We start from the raw sequence: 24,442 nt of genomic DNA, 5'->3' as shown, positions 1-24,442 counted from the left end.
ACCAAAGTCCTTCCAGAGACTTTTCCTGACAACTGTCCGCAGAGAGTGTATCTACATTCAGGACGATCTCAGCTGCAGAACCCCTGTGATATCATTTATAGTGGACGCTGCGTACACAGGCTGAGGCACTTTGTAGGAAGGATAGTTCTCTGAATAACATCTCTTATGTAAGAGTAAAAATGATTTTATGCATTGAATAAAATGTGTTTAAATGCATGTAGAGGAAGTTACAATTTAAAAAGCTTTCTTTTTTTCCTTTTGTGAAAAAAAATCCATTACCCACATCTAATCCATCCCAATTTTCATATATAATAAATGTGAAGAGTAAAACTTAAAAAAATGCTTCCTTATGTTTCATATTCTATTTTACCAGTGGATAGGAGTCAAAAATGTGTATGGAAATGGGAAAAGAATTCAAGCCAGAGGTCCTAAGACCAGTTTCTATAACAATTCCAGATACAGGCAGCCTTACAGGATGAATCGGTCGCTCAGTTCTCTATCAAGAATCTGCAGATAGATGGGCTGGCTGGATGATGTTCCAGGCTTGGCTTCTCAGTAAGACCTGGGTTTGAATCCCAGGGTATTCACTGCTAGTATTTCAGAAGCCACCTGGGGCACTCGAGGTGATGTGACAGCCTGGATGGGAGATGGGTTTGGGGGAATGGATACATGTATATGTATGGCTGAGCTCCTTCACTGTCGTCATGAAATCATCACAACGGCACTGTTAATCAGCTATACCTAGATACAAAATAAAAAGTTTTGAAGTTTGAAACAAACAAAAGAGAAGTTCCATGGGGAAAATAATCACCACAACAGTGGGGTTTAAATGAAATAACGCAAATAAAGCGTGCACAGGACAGGGCATGCAGTATGTTAACAAAGAATATTTGTGTGAACATGTGGTATCTTCTACTTCTAAAGCTTATCCTCAGGAGGATCAGTCTGCCCTGTGGCAGAGATAAACGATACGGGATCACCAAGCCCAGTTCACTCTGTTCTGCCTGAGCAGACATTTCCCAGGTTCCCTTGCAGCCAGGTTGGGCTCATGTGGTTCATTCTAGGCCAGAGAAAGTAAGTGGGAATGCCATGTGACAACTCTGGGCTGACACTTAGAGATGAGATATGGGCTCTCCAAGCCTTCTCTTCTCCTGTCATGACAGCCCTGCAAAGCCATATAAGACATTCCTGCTAGTGCTCAGTCACTCAGCCATATCTGACTCTTTGAACCCCATGGACTGTAGCCCTCCAGGCTCCTCTATCCACGGGATTCTCCAGGCAAGAATACTGCAGTGGGTTGCCATTTCCTCTTCCAGGGGATCTTCCCGACCCAGGAATCAAACCAGTATCTCCTGCATTGGCAGATGGATTCTTTACCACTGAGACATCTGGGATGAAGACATAAGTATATGTCTTATATACACCATAAGACATACCTATGGCTGAAAATAGACACACTCTGAATTCTGGCATTTCCCTTGAGGGCAGAGGTATCTGCAGCAGGCTTTGTGTGGCAAGAATGAAACTTCCAAGAGATAAGCCGCTGAGATGTCAGGATATGTTTGTTACTATAGCACAAACCAGTCTATCCTGACTAATACAGATTATCCTCTGACTTAAATGTATTTGTTTGTTTTTATATTGGAGTATATTTGATTTGCAAGGCTGTGTTAGTTTCAGATGTACAGCAATGTGATTTAGTTACACACACACACATATACACACAGACACATATATATTCTTTTTCAGATTATTTTCCCATCTCGTTTATTACAAATACTGATTAGAGTTCCCTGTGCTACACAGTAGGTACTTGTTGATTGGGCTTCTCTAGTGGCTCAGAAAGTAAAGAATCCACCTGCAATGCAGGAGTCCTGGGTTCCCTGGGTTCCATCCCTGGGTCGGGAAGATCCCCTGAAGAAGGGAATGGCTACCCACTCCAGCATTCTTGCCTGGAGAATTCCATGGAGAGAGGAACCTGGGGCACTACAGCCCATGGGGTTGCATAGAGTCAGACACGACTGAGCATCCTTGTTGATTTCCCATTCTATATAGAGTAGTGTGCACATGTTAATCCCAATCTCCTAATTTATTCCCCAACTCCTCCTTTCTGTTTTGGTAACCATTTCCCCCTGACTTTGAGCCAGGAATTCAGAGGGTATCCGTTCTAATTTGGGTTTCTATAAATGCCTCAAGTCATAGAAATGTCTTTCTTCTCTAAGTCTGGTTCTTTGAGGAACCAGATGTTGATGTTAATACATTAACACTGCAGAGATTAGGGAAATGCATTTAGCAGCACTTCCCTATGAGGCCATACAGTATTTGTGCTTACACATGAATATTTTAAAATCACATCATCATGAGAAGAATCTGAGTGCACATACACACATTGAGTGCAAATCATGTACATGCCATCACTGAATCAAAAGCACTTCTTGGAAGATTATCACTGTCATAGGTACCAAACACAAGTGAGGAGCAAGTCTGGAGAAGCTTTAGAAAGAACATGAAATCTGCACGACCCACAATTTCCATGGGTCTCTGGATGGGTGAAAGCGGGGCAGGGAGAGGGGGGTGCGGGGGACTGTGGGAAAAGGGAATGAACTGCAGCTAGTTGCGTGATTTTAAGCTTACACTTGGCAGTTCTGTTTCCATAGAATTTAAACAGCAAATGCCTGCCTTTGTGGCTTGGGTTGGCAGGCGGGCATGGAGTGGCACTCTTTGGGATACGCACTATTGATGCCTGTTGTCTCCCTGCTTTGAAGACTGCATTCACCCCTTTAGTAATTGGAAGTGTTCCCAAGATGTATATAATTTCATGGATGGAAGAACACCAATTTCACAGAACTTAAACGGCTAAACCATGTAGTGCTTAAATTATGCAAAAACAAGCTGCGTCCCAAGGACCAGGGAAGCCTGGGCATCGTGGTCCTTGGACCGGCTGTCATCCATGCGCATCCTGATAGCCCGCTGGGCTTCCTGAAGCACCCGCAGAGTGAAAGGGGAGGGACCAAGGCTCAGAATAAGCCCAGGAGGGTCTGCAACGTCCCCATTTGGAAAGAAGCTTTCTGCTACTCCCTGGTCTGGCTGAGGCCTCCCTGAGGGACAAGAAGCTGGCACCTGGAGGGGCAGGTCTGTGTGGAAACCTGCCTGATTGTGTCGAAGGTGATTTTCCCTTCACATTCTTACCATTTAGTCCTTGAGGAAGTCATAGCTCTACCACAGTGGCTGCAGGATTTAAATGAAACAGCACACACCAAGCATATAGCCCAGTGGAGGGCATGTGATTACACCTTCAGGGAATATTTTTGTTAAGATGTGGCATTTTCTATCAGAGGCCAGAAAGAACCTATTTCTTGCAAGTGGGAATCAATGTAGTATATAAATCAGAGGAACAGCAGAAAAGAAAATTAGGGAATATTCATAGAGTGAGAGAGGATACAAAGCCACCAAAATGATATTTTTAAGGAAAAAAGATATTGAGATAGGAGATGCTTTCATGGTGGAATTTAAACACAACACTCTGTGAATGCTCTTTGTTAAAATTATAGGTGGCTTGGGGGAAAACATCAGCGGAAACATCAGATATATCATTGTTGTTATTCCTGAGTGCTGAGATCAGTTTACTTTCCTGTATTTTTGTATATATTTTTATTTTATTTTTTTTAAATTTTATTTTGTATATATTTTTTAAATGTCCCACAATGAATGTATTATTTCTGTGTAATTAGCAACTGGTGTTTGTGCTTAGCTTGTATTAAAAGTGTAATTTAAAAAATCTGGAACTCTCCCCCTCCCAGTAAACTTAACTAAGACCATTCACTGCCAGTAAAATGGCCAATAGTACCTCGTGTCTTTATTTTCTGTGAATTAAGAAGAGAAGGAGGAATAAAGAAATTGAACAGAATACAAAAGCAGACATCATGTATTTATTTAGAAGCCCTTTCTATTCATGAAGGTGGCTAGGGAAGGAAAGAAAATGACAAGGAATTGAGGTCTGAATGTCCTCTGAAACTTTCTCAGCATCATGCCCACCTTAGGCAAGTGATGCGGTGTCTCTAAGACTCAGCTTTCCTCATCTGTAAAATGGCTCTAACACGACCTGCCACATAGGTTCATTTAAAGATCACCCTAAGTACGAACAGAAAATGTAAAAGATGAGCTGAAAATATCCTGGCTTGCTTCACATCAAGCTCTTCTCACTCAAAGGACAAAGGAAGCAACTAGAGGAAGAATCACCCTTAAGAGTGGTTTCTGTTCCTCCAGGCGTCCCATGTTTCAATTACTTTGCTGACCAGTTAATGGTCATTCATTACAGGGGGCTTAGCCATCATGTACAAATTTAAGCCGATCTTTAATTTCTTCCTCCAGGGCTCCAGACCAACTTCTAGGACGTTGATAAAGAAGCCGGCCTCCCATCATGATGGCCACCCCCTGATCTCACCCACAGAGTCAGCTGGTTTGCTTTTCAAGGACAGAGCGGACTGCAGCCCTCGAAGTAATGGATAGCCTCCTGCCTCTTTCTGCTGCAGCAATTTCTAAGATGGCACAAGCTGATGATGTTTGCAAGACTTAAGTTCAGGGGGTTTGCTGTGGCCAGCGATTGATTGCATCTTGATATTCCCTCTCTTCTGATATTTAAACCAGGGAAAGGCTGACAACATCTGCCCTCAGTGGCTGCTCAGGAAAATTACAAAATCAAAAACTATATAGAAACCTACCTGTCTTGCTTTTAGCTAATTAAAACAGTGGCCCACCCCCTGCACCCGGGAGCTTTTCCTTGGTCCTGTGCTGCCACCTACTGGCCATACTAGCTTCTGCACCAGCAGCCCACAGGTTACAAGCAGGAGACTGAGAAACATATGCCTAGGCAGGTGTGTTTTAGAAGCAGATCTTACAGTTGGACCATAAAAACATGTTAATAGCCCAGAAAGCCATAAGTATATTCAATCACTTTCTCTGTGCTTAAACATACAAATGAATGCACCCAAGTTTGAAGTGCCCACAATGAGCTGGTAATATCTCCCTCACAATCGTAACAACACTGCTTATGACCAGCAGAAAAGAAGGGGACAGGAAGCAGGCACCTACCAAGTGACAGATGCTTGCACCTAGGTGACCTCGTTGCATTCTTACTGCTGTTTCATGTAAGGGAAAGTAGGGTTCAATGTTATAAAACCCACCAAGAAGCAACTTGCTGTTAGCTGATGGAAGAGGGCTTTGAATCCAGGTGTGTTTGCCCAGGAAGCTCAAACTGCTGGCCATTGCCCAGCATGAGCCCCTCCACCCCACACTGCTGTCTGTACTGAGACAAGAGCACGCAGATCTGAGGGCTTGTGGTCCCCTTAGACCTCGAGATCCACTTGATTTGTGCAGGTTGCCTACCTGCACACACACGCACACACACACACACACACACACACACACATCAGGGCTTCCCCAGTGGCTCAGTGGTGAAGAATCTGCCTGCCAATGCAGGATACATGGGTTCGATCCCTGGGTCTGGAAGATCCCTAGAGAAGGAAATGGCAATCCACTCCAGTATTCTCGCCTGGAGAATCCCAGGGACAGAGGAGTCTGGCAGGCAACAACCCATGGGGTTGCAAAGAGTCGGACACGACTGAAGCGACTGAGCATGCATGCAGGCAATGTTGTCAAATGACTAGTTCGCAAAGTTAGGTGGCTGCCTACCATCTTTTCTGCCTTACAAAGATGAATCGCAGAAATTTAAATCATAACCACATCAGTGATCCTTGTTAAGCATCACTTCTCCCGCCTGTTAGTGGTCAATTTCAGCTGGAAAAGTAGAAGGGGGAAAAAGTCAAATGATGTTATTTTAGAATAGAACTCAAGCCACAGGAGGTCAAGAAAAACCAGAGAAATGAATGATATGGTAGTAATAATTATAATTCTACCACTTAGTAAGCATAAATGACCAGCTCCATTATAAGTACTATCCTATCTTTCTTAATTATCAACCACAAGCCTAGGTCTCTTGTGAACCCATTTCACAGATGAGGAAACCGCAGTTCCAAGAGGCAAGTTAACTTCCTCAAGACCACACACCATCAAGAAGCAAAACTGTGTTGAACTCCATCATAGTCAGGAATCTAAACTCATCACCATGCCTTGCTTGTCAGGCAGAAAAAGCATAAAATACTGCTTTCCTAAACTCTCTGAGAGCATGGAGTAAAGCTCAGAAACATGTGAAAGAAAATAAACAGCTTGGCACTGTGGTTTTTATGATGAAGAAAGTTCTGGTACTTATTTAGCCTCCCCAGCATGAGTTAACAAAGAGAACTTGAAACCAGAAAGGACAGGAAGACTTTGCCTATAAAAAAACTTCATCTTTTCTTTTTATTTTGTTCAAAGAACACACCAGGCCCCCCTTAGCTGGTGTGGATGATGAGTTTGAACTTGGATGAGTCCATGCTTCAGTGCATTTCAGTTCAGTCACTCAGTTGTGTCCGACTCTTTGCGACCCCATGGTCTGTAGCACACCAGGCTTCCCTGTCCATCACCAACTCCCGGAGCTTGCTCAAACTCATGTCCACCAAGTCGGTGATGCCATCCAACCATCTCATCCTCTGTCATCCCCTTCTCCTGCCTTCAATCTTTCCCAGCATCAGGGTCTTTTCCAATGAGTCAGTTCTTCACATCAGGTGACCAAAGAATGAAGTTTCAGCTTCAGCATCAGTCCTTCCAATGAATATTCAGGACTGATTTCCTTTAGGATGGACTGGTTTGATCTCCTTGTAGTCCAAGGGACTCTCAAGAGACTTCTCCAACACCACAGTTCAAAAGCATCAATTCTTTGATGCTAAGTTTTCATTATGGTCCAACTCTCACATCCATACATGACTACTAGAAAAATCATAGCTTTGACTCTACAGACTTTGGTCAGCAAAGTAATGTCTCTACTTTTTAATATGCTGTCTAGGTTTGTCATAGTTTTTCTTCCAAGGAGCAAGCATTGTTTGTTTGTTTGTTTGTTAATTTCATGGCTGCAACCATCTGCAGTGATCTTGGAGCCTAAGAAAATAAAATCTGTCATTGTTTCCATTGTTTCCCCATCTATTTGCCATGAAGTGATGGGACTGGATGCCATGATCTTAGTTTTTTGAATGTTGAGCTTTAAGCCAGCTTTTTCACTCTCCTCTTTCACTTTCATCACGAGGCTTTTTAGTTCCTCTTTGCTTTCTGCCATAGGGGTGGTGTCATCTGCATATCTGAAGTTATTGATATTTCTCCTGGCGGTGCTTAGTTGAAGCCTTTAAAATTTTTGAGCAAAGCATGTACTCAAAATACATGACATTGTTTTCAATCCATTTGAACTTAGCAAAAAAAAAAAAAGATAAAGAGGCTACTTCCTAGAAGGGAGGGTACCATTGTAAATATTTACTCATTGGTAGCAAAGGATTTCAAGTGTTATATCTGTATGTCCCTCCATGTCCAAGGAGCACCTCTTGTGGAAACCAGCCAGGGAAACTGAGACCAAGAAATTAAGCAACATGGTAATGTCTGGAACAAACATAGACAAATCTTCACTTTGCATCCTCAGGACAAGATGAGTACTTGTTTCCTGAACATCAGTTCATTCATGCATCAACTTCACCATTTTTTCCCTATCCCTGGGTCACCTTGGCAATGATGAGGTTATTATTTTTCTTTAAATTGACTCTTCTGTGCTTCAATAAAATTTGAGACTCTGTTCTATCTGAATACCAAAATGGAATAGATGAAGATGATCAGACTAAATTGGTTGAAAAGAAAGCAATGTTCCTCAATTGTTAAATTCTGTCTCAGTATTTTTGTCTGCTGAAAGCTCTCTCTATTCAAAAAAAAAATTAGCAAGTGTCAGGGAGGTGATGGAGACATACTAGCGACACACGGAGACGTTGCTTTTGACATCTGAAAGACTGAAATGGGCTTGAAAGGGAAATCACCTTCTCACTCCATGATTCAAGTATATCCAATGACAAATCTGTGCACCACACAAAATGACTATCTGGGGAGGATGGAATGGTCACCACACTTGGAGACACTGTATAAATAGCTGATCTATCCACCATCCTATCTGAACTACACAACGAGCCTCATCAGCTATTCCTGGTCAGTGGGCTTAAAGCACTTCTTGAAACTAATTGGTCGGAGCCTCTATTCTGAGGCACATGGGGCTTCAAGGATGTATGATATCAATTCAATGTATCTCGTGCATCTTGTGCTTCCCAAAGCACATTATGGAAGGAAAATCTGGAATACGACCGTTTCTCCAAATGTAAATCCTTTCTGTTCTTGGAGAGTGTCTACGAGATCTCTCAGGTTTCTCTTTGTTTTAAACGACAGGATCTGGTGACTTTTGGGTTGCCCCATACAGAAGCCATGTATGATTTACTGGGGAGACTATGTTTGAGAAGGAGACTATATTCTTTCTTTGAAAGTGAAAGTGAAAGTTGCTCAGTCATGTCTCTTTGTGACCCCATAGACTATACAGTCCATGGAATTCTCCAGGCCAGAATACTGGAGTGGGTAGCCTTTCTCTTCTCCAGGGGATTTTCCCAACCCAGGGATCGAACCCAGGTCTCCCACATTGCAGGCAGATTCTTTACCAGCTGAGCCACAAGGGAAGCCCAAGAATAGTGGAGTGGGTAGCCTACCCCTCCTCAAAAGGATCATCCTGACCCAGGAATCCAAGTGGGGTCTCCTGCAGTGCAGGTGGATTCTTTACCAACTAAGCTATCAGGGATATAGTTAATTGTAATCACTGAAAATCAAGTTTGCAAACAAGATATTAAAATAATTTCTTTGGAAGGAATGATGCTAAAGCTGAAACTCCAGTACTTTGGCCACCTCATGCGAAGAATTGACTCATTAGAAAAGACTCTGATGCTGGGAGGGATTGGGGGCAAGAGGAGAAGGGAACAACAGAGGATGAGATGGCTGGATGGCATCACTGATTCGATGGGCATGAGTCTGAGATGGACAGGGAGGCCTGGCATGCTGCGATTCCTGGGGTCACAAAGAGTCGGACACGACTGAGTGACTTCTCTTCTCTTCTTCTAGTATATACATGGCAATGCCACTTTCTCAATTCATAAGGAGACTATCTTGAATTGAGATGTTCTGTGTGAAACAGAATAGATAATATAAACTATCCCATAAATATTCTGGTATTTTATTATAACTTACAATGAAATTATCACATAGGCTAAATAAAATATTTTATTCCAATGAACTCCATCTGCTCCTTTTTGCCTTTTTATTAGGACTGTTGGAGAATGTGGTATAACACGTGCGCCTCGCATTCTATTTCTGTTGGGTTAGTGCTGGATTAGAGGCTCAGCATCATTCCCTATTGATGAATCAGTCAAGTAACATGTAAAAATTCTTCCCTAAAATCACAACAGACTATAAAAATAGGCCCTTTAAGTTTACAAGGTAAAAGTCACTGGTGGATATTTTAGAAGATTTGCTGTCTCTGTTCAGCCTTCCTCTAATATTCCTAACCTTTATAACGATGTCAGAAGATAAATAGCTCCCTGTCTTTAAAGTTAGAAAAGAGGGGAAGAAAGATTTCACGGCTCATATGTCTATGGATAAAGTAATTCAACTTGGAACGGTCCAAATGCGTTCCCTAATCAAAGATATACTTTTAATGAGATTTTATCTTTGATTGAAAATGTAAGGCTGTAATGAACCACTGGGTCATTATTCTGCTTCCGGGCTTAATTTTTATTTAATTCTAACTCCCTGATGTTTTGGATATGGAGCTCTTAATTTATGCTGGATATTAAAAACTTTTTGGGGGATCTTTTCATGTAGGTAGCCTTTTGGGGCAAAAAGTCCATTTTGAACTTACAGTAAAAATAAAGACTTCTAGTCTGCATAGAGACATGCCATGAACATCTGTGTCTTTATCTGAATTTACACAGGTGACCAGTCAAGTGTTACAACCGGGCGTTAACTATCACCAAGTGGTTGCGTGCATGCTAAATTGTCTCAGTCGTGTCTGACTCTTTGCGACCCCATGGACTGTATAGCCCACCAGGCTCCTCTGTCCATGGGACTCTCCAGGCAAGAATCCTGGAGTGGTTGCCATTGTCCCCAAACCTTTCTCGTCCTGCAAGCCTTCCTCGGGACTCCCAGTAACTGCCCTTCTCACCTCTCGGTCACTGTTTCTCAGGTCGCTGCAGGCTTCTCCCTCCTTTCTTTCCCATCCACCATTTTTCAAGGTGCTGCAAACCCCGACGGGTACCATCTCAGCAAACACAAAGCACATCCATCTGGAACACTTTACCCTGCTTGAATCTGCAACCAGATCCACGGGGGCCCAGTGGATTCAGTCAGCTATCAGATACAGTGTTGTAAAAGCTACCTCGTTTTGCAAAAAAAAAAACAAGACAGCTTCCTGGGGTTGTCTTGGCAACCCATCTCATGCGTTTGGCTCCCTGGTACCATTACAGATGAAACATCACAGACTATGGTGTCTTGTTTTGAGATTATCTTTTTAAAATCTGTGATATTCTAATTCTCAACAGGAATACTGACTGTTTATCAAGATCCCCACTGTTACAGCTTTCAGGCATGTGACTGCTGTTAGCAACTATGCATTGAGTGATTCCTATGGGCCAGGCGCTGGAGACTGGCCATTGAGATACATTATGGAGAAGGCCCACGACAACCTTAAGAAGTGGGTACTTTCATTATCATTTTTGTTACAGAAGAGGAATCAGAGATGCATAAAGGTTCAGGGTTATGGCCAAACTCATTCCTAAGTTCCATCCTGCACGGCTTCTAAAGGACCCCTTCCAATCCTTTCATTATGACTTCATTTGTCATGGCACTCAAGAAATAGAACCAAAAGGTTAGGATAGGTTGATAGGTAGGTAGATGGATGGACAGTTTAGATAGATAGGTAGGTACTGTACATGTGGATATATAAAAGATAAGGACTTTTTCAATTTGTCTATGTATCTGAAAAACAGAGAAGCTGATGATGTAAATTCTAGTCTAAGAGCAGTAGAAGAAGAGATGAGATGTCACAGCTCTAACAGCAAGGCAGAAAAAAGAGCCAAATTTCTGCTTCCTCTGCCTTTTGTCCTACTCAGGCCCTCAATGGACTGGGTGATGTTCACTCACGCCAGAGGGAGCAATCGAACAGTAATTTACTGAGTGCAGACTCAAATGCTAATCTCATCTGGAAACACCTTCTAGACGTACCCAGGAATAATGTTTAATCTGGGCATTCATGGCTAGTCAAGCTGCCACACAAAGTTAACCATCACAGTGGTTTACTTTCTAATTATTAGATCATAAACTATGAATATGAAAACAAATATTTTTTTTCTCATGCAAACTTTATATGTAATCAGAAACACATACTACCTTACATCTATTATGATTCCAGGGGTCTCTGATACAAGCATATTCACCCTTTTTAATGACTACAGAACATTCCAGTATGTTCTATATGCAATAGAATAAGCCATCACCTTAGGATCGGACCTTTAGGATGTTGCCAATCTTCAGACATTGCAAATAAAAGAACGGTGATGGTTTTTGTTTCTACTAAGTTGGCATAATTCTCAGGAGTCAGATTGAGTCCGAGGAATAATTATCTGCATGCTTCTCCACAGGTCCATGTCCTGTGACTTTTAAATGATTTCCGTCAAACTATAGCACAATTGGTGAAGAATATGGGAGTCAATCTCACTGCAACCCAATAGGGGAAGGGGTAAAATTCTTATTCTACGTTATGTGACTAATCTAGTACATAGATGAGTGTTTCACAGTGGCTATATGCATTTTCATGCAGCTATCAAGGACACGTGTTTACCATATGTTTGATTCCACTTATAATTTCCTTTCTGTGAGTTTTTGTTAGTTCCTTAATGATCACTCACAGCTTTCACCATTTCCCCATGAAAACACTCCAATCATCAGGGCAACATAAATATTTGTCAGTTTATGAACTGATACACTGGATCAACAGAAAAACTCAGTCCAAATAGATCAAACTACAAATTATATTCTTTCCTTATTGTAAGTTAGGCTGCTATTTTAAGGGGATGCAAAGATGCACTGGAAGTTTTCAATGACTCCTTGGACTTGATTCTCTGTGGGCCATGGAAATGAGTGGTTTCACTGGATTAGGTGACTAAGAAGAGCTGTCAGTCTCTTTGGCTGAGTTAGAGCCTACGAGCCAGGCTCATGACAAGGATCTGCTTCGGACATTTGCTTCCTTAAACTAAAGCCAGAACATCTTGAGTTTGAGACCTGTTCTGCTCTCAAGGATCTGTCAGCCAATCCACCCAGAAAACCTTTAGGTTACAAAGAAAATAGGGGGGCTTCCCTAGTGGCTCAGTGGTAAAGAATCCACCTGCCAATGCAGGAGACGTGGGTTCGATGCCTGGTACCAGAAGATCCCACATGGTGCCGGGCGACTAAGCCAGAGCACCACAACAACTGAGCCGGGCTCTAGAGCCTGTGCTCCACAAGAGACTTCACTGCAATGAGAAGCCTGCACGCCCAAACTAGACAGTGGTCCCCACTTGCCTCAACCAGAAAAAAACCCACGAAGCAATGGAAACCCAGCTCAGCCAAAGTAAACAAATGCATAAAATTATTTTTAAAAAGAAAGAAAGTAGGAAAAACCTCTGGCCGACCTGCAGCTTCTGATAGCTTTTAGTTTGCAATGGCTACAGTAAAAGATGATGCGTTCATGATGAATTCAACAAATTCTAAGTGAAGGACAGGGAAGCCTGGCGTGCTGCAGTTGACGGCGTCTCAAAGAGTCAGACATGACTTAGTGACTGAACAGCAACAGCAAACCTATAATCAGGACACACACACGCAAAGCTTTAGCAACTGACAAGAACTCCACATAAAACATATACTGGACTATGTGTGTCAATGAGTGTCCACACACGTGTGTGCATGTTTTAGCTGCCCCTGTCTTTGAATTCTGCTGCTATTACATCAAGTACCATCAAAAATTATTGCAGCCCTCTCGAGGCTGAGATGGATGGCATAATCCCTGGGTTTTCTGACCTTGATGAACATGAAGAAAATTTCAGCTGAACTGTGCAAAAGTGCTGGGACAATATAAATCATGTTGAGACAGGGCGTGCTTTCTATCTCAAGCATGAAGTCGCCCAATCACACATCACAAAGTGAGATGATAAAACAAACCAACTGAATAGAAAGAAATTAACTAACGTTCACTCCACTCATCACAAAAAAAGCCGATGGCCATTTTTTTTAAGAGAAGATGACAGAACTATCCTAGAACACCAGCTCTGCACTTAATTGTTTCCTAAATGCATTTTAATTCAGAACTTAAAGGAAGAAGTATTGCTAAAAATTACACCGAAGAACAGACTTGCTTCTTTTAAGTAAATGACAAATAATAATAGCTTTCATTAATGGTATTAAAATGTAAGCAATTCAGCCCCAATTAATACAGAATTGCAAAGAGATGACAAATGTCATTAGTGCTAAATCACACTTGTAAAATCAAGGGATCAAAAACGTAACCCTGCCCATCTGAGAGTGAAGTCAGGTAAATTACCACCAAAATGTTCAATAGAGTAGCTTTCTCAAGGGCCAAGAAAAGTGTGGTTACACATGTCTGATAGAAAGCTCTTATAAAAATTAATTTCTGCTATGATTACCAAAGGGGAAAGATGGGGGGAAGGGTAATTAGGGAGTTTGGGATGGACACATACACACTACTGTATTTAAAATGGATAACCAACAAGGATTACTGTACAGCACACGGAACTCTGCACAACATTATGTGACAATCTGGATGGGAGGGGAGTTTAGGGGATTCAGGGATACATGTATATGCATGGCTGAGTCCCCTTGTTATCCACCTGAATCTATCACAACATAGTTAATCGGCTATACTCCAACATAAAATGTGTGCATGCTAAGTCGCTTCAGTCATGCCCCACTCTGTGCAACCCCATGGACCCCACAGGTTCCTCTATCCATGGGACTCTCCAGGCAAGAATACTAGAGTGGGTAGCCCTTCCCTTCTCCAGGGGATCTTCCCAACCCAGGGATCGAACCTGGGTTTCAAACATTGCAGGCAGATTCTTTACTGTCTGAGCCACCAGGGAAGCCCAATATAAACTAAGAAGTTTACAATTATTTTTAAAAGAAAGCTCTTATATGCTGAATTTTTTTTAAGCCATGTACTATCTATAAAAATGTTTGACTGCAAGTCATGGACTGCATGACTCCATGGACTGCAAGTCTATAAGATAAAAAGAGAGACAGGCAAGCTCAAAAACAAGGCCAAGTAGTGAAAGTCATAAAAGCATGAGGCTCCTACATTCTCTTCATCTTTGGGCTTAAATACAGAGCAATGCTGTATGTTTCATTCATCAGCTGCCACATTCCCCACCAAGCACCATCTCCTCCCAGCACACGTGATGTGCTGTAACTCCCACTTGTTCACCTTTGGCAGGCATCACTAATCAATCATGCACTCTGTCTGGTAGAACCTACAACTTGGACTCCTCCTCATCAACAGCATTCTACGCAGCCACTATTGATCGATCTGAGTTGACACCAGAGATTAAATAAGTTTCCAATTGTTGGCTGTGAACCTTTCACTGTGCTTTCCAACCCTTCTCTAAGCACTCTCACCCAGATTGATAAGTCCCTACAGGATACAGAAAACCCACTGGGGAGCTGGTATCTAGTTGAAGCTTTGTCATTAGCTTCGCTATTTATTTACCTGGTCCTAGATAAAACTTTGGAGAAGGCAATGGCACCCCACTCCAGTACTCTTGCCTGGAAAATCCCATGGACAGAGGAGCCTGGTGGGCTGCAGTCCATGGGGTCACAAAGAGTCCGACATGACTGAGCAACTTCACTTTCACTTTTCACTTTCATGCATTGGAAAAGGAAATGTCAACCCACTCCAGTGTTCTTGCCTGGAGAATCCCAGGGACGGGGGATCCTGGTGGGCTGCCGTCTATGGGGTCGCACAGAGTCGGACACGATTGAAGCGGCTTAGCAGCAGCAGCAGCAGCAGATGACACTTGTCTGATCCTACCAGAGATCTAGGAGGCTGAGACATGGATTAAAGGAAGAGTAGGAGGAAAGCAAATCTAAGAATGCAACTATAAGATGTGGCAGTCTATACAATGGAATATTACTCAGCCATAAAAAGGAATGAAATTGTGCCATTTGCAGAGACATGCAGGGACATAGAGACTGTCATACAGAATACAGTTAAGTCAGAAAAACAAGTATCATATGTTCATGCACATATGTGGAATCTAGAAAACCGGTACTGATAAGCCTTTCTGCAGAGCAGGAAGAGAGACCCAGACATGAAGAATGGGCATGTGGACATCGGCGTGGACTGGGAGGTTGGAACTCACATACACACACTACTGTTGTGGTGTGCGCTCAGTCGTGTCTGATTCTCTGAGACCCCATGGACTGTAGCCCGCCAGGCTCCTCTGTCCATGGGATTCTCCAGGCAAGAATACTGGAGTGGGTTGCCATGTCCTTCTCTAGGGGGTCTCCCTGACCCAGAGATAGAACCTGCATCTCCTGTGAGTCCTGCATTATCAGGCGGGTTCTTTACCACCAAGCCACCTGAGAAGCCCTCGTATTACACTACCATGGCTAAAATCGAGAACTAGTAGGAACCTGCTGTACAGCCCGGAGAGTTCAGCTCAGTATTCTGTGATGACCTAGAGAGGTGGGATGGCGGGGGAGGGAGGCCTAAGAAGCAGAGGATATATGTATACTTAGAGCTGATTCACTGCTGTACCACACTGTAAACCAACTATACCCCAATTTTAAAAAAGTGCAAAAGAAGGCCAACTTGCTTTCATTGAATTCTGCATCCAGCCAGGATGGTAAGTCCTCTAAGCATATTAACTCACTGATTTCCACCACCAACCCAGAAAGAAGTTTTTCATATCCTCTTGGTTTAGCTGAGAACTTGAGCATCTGGGATAAGCAGGAAGTGGCCAAACTGGGGTTCAAACCCAGCCTGTTGAGAATCCCAAGTGAAAGCTCTCAGCCCCTGCGTTATACCTGCGATTCTTCAGACAAACTTCCGAAGCCAGAAGGTACCTATCAGACAAACAGCCTGATCCACGTCTCCAGCTTTTCACAGTGCTGTGTTACTTCTCAGCCCAGAGAGCTCCTGAGAGGTATGCCCTGCACCACCCATCCTCTGTCATTCGGGTTCCCAGCCCATCAGAGGTTGGTTTAGCTCCTCACCACATCCATTTGAGAAGCTCTTCCCATTTTTACATGCCTCTGCCCCTCCACCACCACCTTCAAATTTTCCTGAAATATATGAAAGAGGAAAGTACGACTAACATCTCATTTTCAAAGTTGAGTAAAAGAGAAAGCATCAGTTAACCTGCAGATAGAATCTAAGAGGCAGGCACAGAGGCCCCTCCTGGAGTTGAGAAGCTCTTGTAGACAAAAATAACTCTCAGCCATGCGGGGAAGTGAGGCGCTGACTGGTACCACGAGTGTTCTGATCACTGAAGAGCAGACCCATTGAGGACCTCGAGAAGAGACCACAGGATGAGTTATTAGGGGGAATTAAATGCAGGGGTGCACTCTGTGATGTAGTTGGCATTGGCGTGGGCTATTTCGGTTCCACTAAGCACTCTGTAACAATAATTCTCATAACCAGAGCTCCATTTACGTGTGAGATAGGCACTGAGCCTGCGATGCATTCAAGGTCTGCTTTTTTCTTTTTTAATTTAATTTTTTAATTTTTTGTTTTCTCTCCTGTACAGCAGCCCTAGAAGAAGCAGCATAGCCTCATGGTTAAGAACCCAAGGCAGACCACCTGGATTTGAATTCCATCCTACACTGTCTCCCTAGGTGACCTCTGGTGCATTAGTCACCTCCTCATTCCCTCAGTTTTCTTGTCTGTAAAATGGGGGCATTTTACACGATCTTTATAAGGACCCAATCATATTAATAAAAGGCACAAAAAGCCATGTCTGGCATGTACAGTCACTGCTGCCTGTGTGCTAGTTGCAACGATTATACATCTTCTCTTCTGGGAAGGAAGAAGGAGTCTAGGTTTCCTTTAGGAACTTCACTCTACGTTTGGTCCACGTAGGTCATTCAGAGGGGGCCCATCCTACTTCTGGTTGAGGGTGAGAGACATGGACAAGGAGAGGACTGTTCTCTACAGCTCTGGGACTTGGTGCTGGTGCGTGCTAAGTCGCTTCAGGCGTGTCCGCCTCTGTGTGACCCCCATGGACTGTAGCCCACCAGGCTCCTCTGTCCCTGGGATTCTCCAGGCCAGAATACTGGAGTAGGTTGCCATGTCCTTCTCCAGGGGATCTTCCCAACCCAGGGATCGAACCCAGATCTCCCACATTGCAAGGAAATTCTTTATCATCTGAGCCACCGGGGAAGCCCTAGTCTGCTCTACCCCAATATGCTAAGGGACTGGTATGAAGCCAATAAGCATTTCTCGGGGGCTGTACTGACACTATTGGAAAAGAAGCTCTTCCTTTCCGTGGTAATCTCATTTGAAGTTTAGACCCCAGGACGAGTAATACCAGAAGAGAGCCCAATTTGACTGTCATAGGACCCAGGGACTATCTTTTCTTTCTCTTTAAGCTTGTTCAAATTGATTTTCTATTATGCAATGGAAGATGTCCTGATTAATATTATTATATTAAATTAATATTGTTCTCATTATTGAGTCCTCAGTAATAATCCATACATAGCATGCATGATCTATCCCCATTTTCCCAAGGGTGTAGCTGTGGATAAGAAAGCTATGGTAACTTTTCTGAGATCTCGCAACTAGCAAAGAGCAGAATCAGGATCTATTTGATTCCAAAACTCTTTTGTACTTTACAACACCATTTTTTAAAATTCATAAAGGAAAAAGATCGATCTCTTTACTGTTACAGTTTGTTCATTTACCATGAACTTTTTACACTTGATCTTAGTTCCTGGTGGCTCAGACAGTAAAGAATCTGCCTGAAATTCAAGAGACACGGGTTTGATCCTTGGGTCAGGAAGATGCCCTGGAAAAGGGAAAGGCTACCCACTTCAGTGTTCTTGCCTGGAGGATCCCATGGACTGAGGAGCCTGGCGGGCTACAGACCATGGGGTCACAAAGAGTTGGACATGGATGAACAAGTAACACTTAACCAAAAGGCCAAGAAGCAATACCAGAAATCTTTTACAAAGTACAATCATAATTTCTATTTGACACTATTCTGTTTATCATATAAAAGATGATAGAAACCACTGCCCTCAAATCTGAGGATTCCAATAGAAGATCTGAAATGCAAAGTGCTCAAAATCACGGCATTAAACTAACAGAAGAACATGTGCCTCGCTCTTTCTGCAAAAATCCCCTCCATGACACCATTCTCTTCTTATTTATCATTCCACTTTCCCCAGCTTTCCTCCATTTTAAAATTGCCACGCAGAAAAATTTGGTGCATGACATATTTTGGTGTGCAGCTACTTGGATTTTAACACATACATAGATTCGTTTAATCACCAGAAAATCAGAATTCAAAGCAGTTCTATCACCTAGAAAACTCCTCTGTTATACTTTTGCAGTCACTACAACATCGTCTTTTGAAGTAAATTATGTAGAAGTGAACAAAAATGCAAATGATCTCTTGGCAGCCACCCCCCTCCACCATTTTTGGAGGAGGCTCTTCTCCAAAGTTCATTTCCATTCTCCCCTCTGTGAGGTTCTGAACACACAACTAAAGACAGGGAGGTTTATCATCCCTTCTCTTGGCTGGTGCCCAAGTTTAAGTAAAACTGATGTTGGTGGGCTCCACATCTAACTCAACTATTGTTGCCAGCAGAGAGCAAGAACAACGCAGGGTCAACCTGTAGTGGGCACACCAAGTCTCACCCAGATCTTGGCTGCAAATATGTGCTAAGGACAGGAGCTGAGTCCGTGAACATGAGTCATGCTGACACCTGTTAGCATGCCTGCCCTGAAGGCCACCATTCTTTGGCGGGAGATGGTGGGGACAAGAGTGAGCACCAAGCTCGGCCAAAGCAACCACAGCTGGCGAGTGGGTGCAAACTCATTTGGAAAGAGAGCCTCGCCCAAGAGGAATAAGAGCTCATAATCTGAAGAAGACTCCAAGTCTTGAATATGCTGCATGAGATGCAGGAGGTGGCACAGAGAAAGGCCAAGCCACAGAGGTCAAGTCTTTGCTGGTGTCAGAGGACACAGCCCTACTCCTTGGCCAGAGACCAGTGTGGCCAGGGCTGACCAGCAGAGGTCTCAGCAGTCACGCATATGCTATGAGCAAGGAGAGCCCACGGGGCCATGACACTGTCTCTCTGCATCTAATCCTTTCACACCACCTGATCCCCTTCCAGATACAACAGACATCATTCTTGGATAAAGGACAAACATCCCCGTGTGTCTAAGGCTTCCAGTGCCTGGTTCGTGGTTGCTTTCCAGCCCCCTCTCAAGCCACAGACCTCTATCCACTTCTCAAGACTTGCCACACTTCTTCCTACAAAACTCCATCTTTGGATCCCACCCAGGAGTCTCTAGCTTTTGTCCCTCTTCAATTGCAACTCAAATTATAAATCCCTGGGGATGCTTTAATGTTCATTTCCACAGCTTTGGGGCATCCTGGAGTATCTTCCTGTGTAATGCATACACACCATCAGCCTTCAACAAAGGATGTTTGGAGCAGAAAAGAAATCCAATCTCCAGACACATTCTGTGAGTCTCGCCAAATGGCGCTCACTGTAGCAGGCTTTGCTCCTCTCTGCCTTGAGGATCTCATTTCCGTCTTTAATGAGAAACTCTTCCATGACTGCTTCTCATTCTGGGAGAGCCCCTCTGGGTAAGGAGCCTGCCTTTCCCTCTGTCTTTGTTCTGCCTGTCAGAGCCCAGAGGACTAATCCCCTCCCACCCCCACAGCGAGATAGCAATGCTAAAAGAAAACCAACCCTGGTGACTCTTCTGTGTTCATTTTCAACCTTACTGGCATCTAAGCCTCTGAAATCCAGGAGATTAATTTATTGTCCATGTTGATCAACTCCCTTACTCCTCATGGCAGCCAGTAGCATATAGAGACGTCAGCTGAGCAGACTCTGACAGGTTCCTGGGTGAAGCCATCCATGACCTGTGGTTCAGAATCACCAAAACATGTGGGTAGGGTAGATAAACTCTCTCACAAATCCAGACCATTCTCTTCCTCTCCTATGTGGCTCTAGCAGTTCAGACTCGTGCCCTTCTGACTGCACTCCAGCCTGGACCCCTCAATTCCATTCTTGCCCATTTCTGGTCAGCCTTGCAGGCAAGCAGAGTTTGAAACATCCCAAATGCAAACCCAAACTTCTTCCTCGATTGCAAACCCACCATTAGAAAACGGTGGGTTTTCTAAACTCTTGATTTGTAATCCATACGCACACTTTTCCTATATGCATCTGATTGTCATTAAATGAACTCAATCATTGTGTCCTTAAGTAGATTGTTTTAAAAATAGCTTACTGACATAAAAGGACAGAGCAGGATCCTTTGTCAGAGAAAGAATGTAACCCTTATTCAAAAGTAACACAATGTCACTAAATTATAGCTAAACAGTATCAACGGAATTGCTTGTCAAGGGTTACTGGTCTCTTGGTTAAAAGAGCAGAATAACAAATGTTCTGGGTCTTTGTGTTTGTTACAGAAACAAACACAAAACAAACAAGACTCCAAACTCTGTCTCCTTGATGTAAACCGAAGGTCTGAGAAATAACTGACGCTCCTTCACTAAGTGATCCGGTCTGCAGACCCCACCATCCATCATCTGAAATCTGAATGTCACACTTGGGTGATGCTAGACCTCAGGAAACTTGGTCTTCCTCAGTCAAACATCTTTAATGGGTTTTTGTTTGTTTCTGTTTCTTGGGGAGCGGGAGGCGGCTGCACCCCACAGCATGTGGGATCTTAGTTTCCCAACCAGGGATTGAACCCATGCTCCCTTCATTGGAAAAGCTCAAAGTCTTAACGACTGGACCACCAGCGAAGTTCCTACCAAACATCTTTTAAAGGAGGGCACCAGGCAGACTACCCAGCCCCATTATTTTTTTTCAGGGTTGGCTGATATCAACTTGTTCTAAACAAAGTCTTCATCTCCCTGCACACCTGCACTCAGCCAGGGCCAGTCTCTGTGGGTCCATCTCTGTGTTCTGTCCCCTCTCTCTCCTTTCTCTCCCATGGCTCCCTCTTTGACTGAGTTAGCCACCCAAGTCTTGAACTACCTCCCTGGTGCCACATAATTCTGGCCCCATTCAGCAAGGTCATGCCCTCCCTTACTCTCTCTTTCACTGGGAGGGAGATGGACACAAAGCCCTAGTCCACTAGTGTAATAAACAACAGCCTCTGTAACACTCCACCTTCTCACCGGGCCGGTCTCCCTTCTGGCCTCTCTTGGACATGCACGTTGGACCCTGATCTCCCCTACACATGTCGCCGTCTTCTCCACCTCTGTATCTTCATCTATGCTGTTCCCTCTGCCAAGAAAGCCTTCATCAGACACTGACCCCCGGGGGGCATTACACACACCAGACCTCCTCCTCATCCATGAGGCTCAACTTGTACATTTCAAGCCTTGCAGGTCTCATGACTCTTTTCGGAAGATATGTTTTATCTAGTTTGCACAAAACTCAGTAGGATGTTTATATTAACATCTGGATTTCCACCCTGGCTGAGAAAGTAGCAGCACTGAACATACCCTCCCCGAACAGCAGCCCCCACACAGGGGCCCCTGCTCTTGAGTTCAAGGCCACCTGACACTTCAAACAGTCAGTCCCCTACATACGGGCCTTCAAGTTGCAGACTTTCAAAGATGCGAACCGCTGTTTCATCAGCGTCAGGAGTGAGTGAAACTGCAGCTTGCCCTCCGTCTCCTGTGGCTGACAGTCCTTCACTTCTACCATCTCCTGGGGTCTTCTGCATTGCAGGCAGATTCTTTACCAACTGAGCCATCAGGGAAGCCTAACTTTGTTGGAATGACAAAGAAATTGGACTCACTCTTGGAATGGAACTCGCTTGTATGGAGGGGATTTACTGTATTCCCCTACAATTATCCTCTGTCTCACTTCACTAATGTGTGATTCCTGCCTGGACGCAGCAGACGGGTGACTTTGTTATCTCCTGACTTCAGCCAAGCATCTCTTCTGTAAAACATTCCCAAGGTCGACTAGGTCCTATGGGCTGCCCATTTCTCTGAGTCCCCATAACACTTTCCAGGGGGCTCATTGTTTGAAATAAATTTCGTTATAAGTGATACAGAATGTCTGTGGGTGTGGACCCCAGCAAAAACAAAAGAGAAAAGTAGGTGCGGTTGACTGAGTTCTCATTCTGTGCCAGGCACTATACACATGGCTTTGCAGTATTATCTTGTCACTGCCTCAAATCAACATTCCAAGTGGATTTTATTATCTCCAGTTTACAGATGGAAAAATGGACACTGATTTAAAGTACGAAATGCTCTCAAGGTCAGGTCACAGAGTTGCTAAGTAAGAGAACTGGGATTAAAGTCCAGAACTTTGGGATTCCCTGTTAGCTGAGATGGTAAAAAATCCACCTGCAATGCAGGAGACCTGGGTCGGGAACATCCCCTGGAGGAGGAAATGGCAACCCATTCCAGTGTTCTTGCCTGGAGAATCCCATGGACAGAGGAGCCTGGCGGGTTACAGCCCATGGGTCGCAAAGAGTCAGGCACGACTGAGCAGTTAACACTTTCATTATCCCAGCTCCAGCGAATATATGGTTTTACTGGGGTCCTCTGTTAACGCCGGCTTTGAGCACAGAATTTTTAACCCTTGCATAGATGCTGTGAGAAGAGCAAAAGCTAGGAACCACACCAGGTCTGTTGGAAACTGAAGCCAGAACTGCCCCCTGGTGCCATTATCTCTTGTCTGCAAGACCAGAAGAAATCCTGGTAGTCCCATGGCCAAGTGCCAGGGGCATTCCAGAAGGCCAGGCTTCACGAGGCTTTGATAAATCTCCACCATAACTCAGAACTAAATGTGGGCATCGAAAGGATGCCCCAGATTGAAAACTATTTACCTGGAAATGGGTGAAGATACCAGTCCAGGTACAAATGCATCAGTTGGAAAGGGCTATTCTTATATTTTACACATTTAATTCCCTTATATGGAGCTTCCCAGGTGGTGCTAATGGTCAAGAACTCACTTGCCAATGCAGGAGACATAAGAGATGTGGGTTTGATCTCCAGGTTGGGAAGATCCCCTGGAAAAGAGAATGGCAGCCCACTCCAGGATTCTTGCCTGGAGAATCCCATGGACAGAGGAGCCTGGTGGGCTACGGTCCATAGGGTCATAGAGGCAGACACGACTGAAGAGACTTAGCATAGCACAGCACGAGGCAGTATACAGCATCAGGGCTAGGAACACAGCGTCAGAAATAACAATCTCTGAATTTACATCCTAGCCTGTGATGTAGCCTGAGTGGTCTTGAGCAAATCTTTTAACCTCTCTGAGCTTCCTTGTTTTCACTTCGTACAATGGGGATAATGATGGTTCCTCGTACATTAGCTGTTGTCAGTATCTGGCGGTACTTAAGGATGCCTGATCCAGATTAAGTATTGAAACAGGAAATGTTCCAAACTCCCAGCACTCACCACGGCACCAGAGCATCACCAGTCACACAGCACAGCTTCACTCAGACCCAATCTGAAAGTTGCCTCAACTTTGAAAACCTCTCAAACTTCTCCCATGCAATTTTGTATCAGATGGCAAACTGTTTAGCCACACCAGGCCAGGCAGTAAGTGAGGAGAGAAAGCCCTGCCGGTGTTTATACCCTTTGACAAATGGGCTCTCATCTTCTCCTGACAGTTTCTCCTCCTGACTGATCCATCAGCTTCTGTTCTCATCACCTGGACCTCGGTCCTCATAATAGTATTGAAATTCAGATGGATTTTACACCACAAATAAAAATGAACTTAAATGCCTCTGTTTCCCACAAGCAATGCGGGTCATGTAAAGTCAAACGCAGAAGGTTTTACAAGCCTGGGCAGCCACCCGGAGGAATGGGTTACCTGGCATTGCCTTGGATAAACCTGCATTGGCTCTGTGACCCTGGCCTGTGGGAGGAGACCTTTTGAGCTCTGCTTCCCACTTAGAGGAAAAAAAAAAATGCTACCGGCCTTTCAGATCTGCCTGTGACATCCTCTGGGTGATTTTTAGGAAACATCCAGGAAACCATCCAAGTGCGGGGCCCAGACTCAGGGGTGCTGCTCATGGCTGGGCTTGAAAGTGAACGGGAAGCGGAAAATGAAATCACACTCCGGTACACACCATGAATCCCTCCATAAACAAGTGGGCAGGCTTCTCCAAGAGACAATTAGCTCACCGTCTGCCGATGGAAAAGAGGCGGCTAGGATACAGAGAAACTGAGAAATGGAGAGCAAA

Source organism: Bison bison, unplaced genomic scaffold, assembly GCF_000754665.1.
Source record: "Bison bison bison isolate TAMUID 2011002044 unplaced genomic scaffold, Bison_UMD1.0 scf7180017864144, whole genome shotgun sequence".
NCBI classification, from domain to species: Eukaryota; Metazoa; Chordata; class Mammalia; order Artiodactyla; family Bovidae; genus Bison; species Bison bison.
This window is presented reverse-complemented; position numbering follows the sequence as displayed.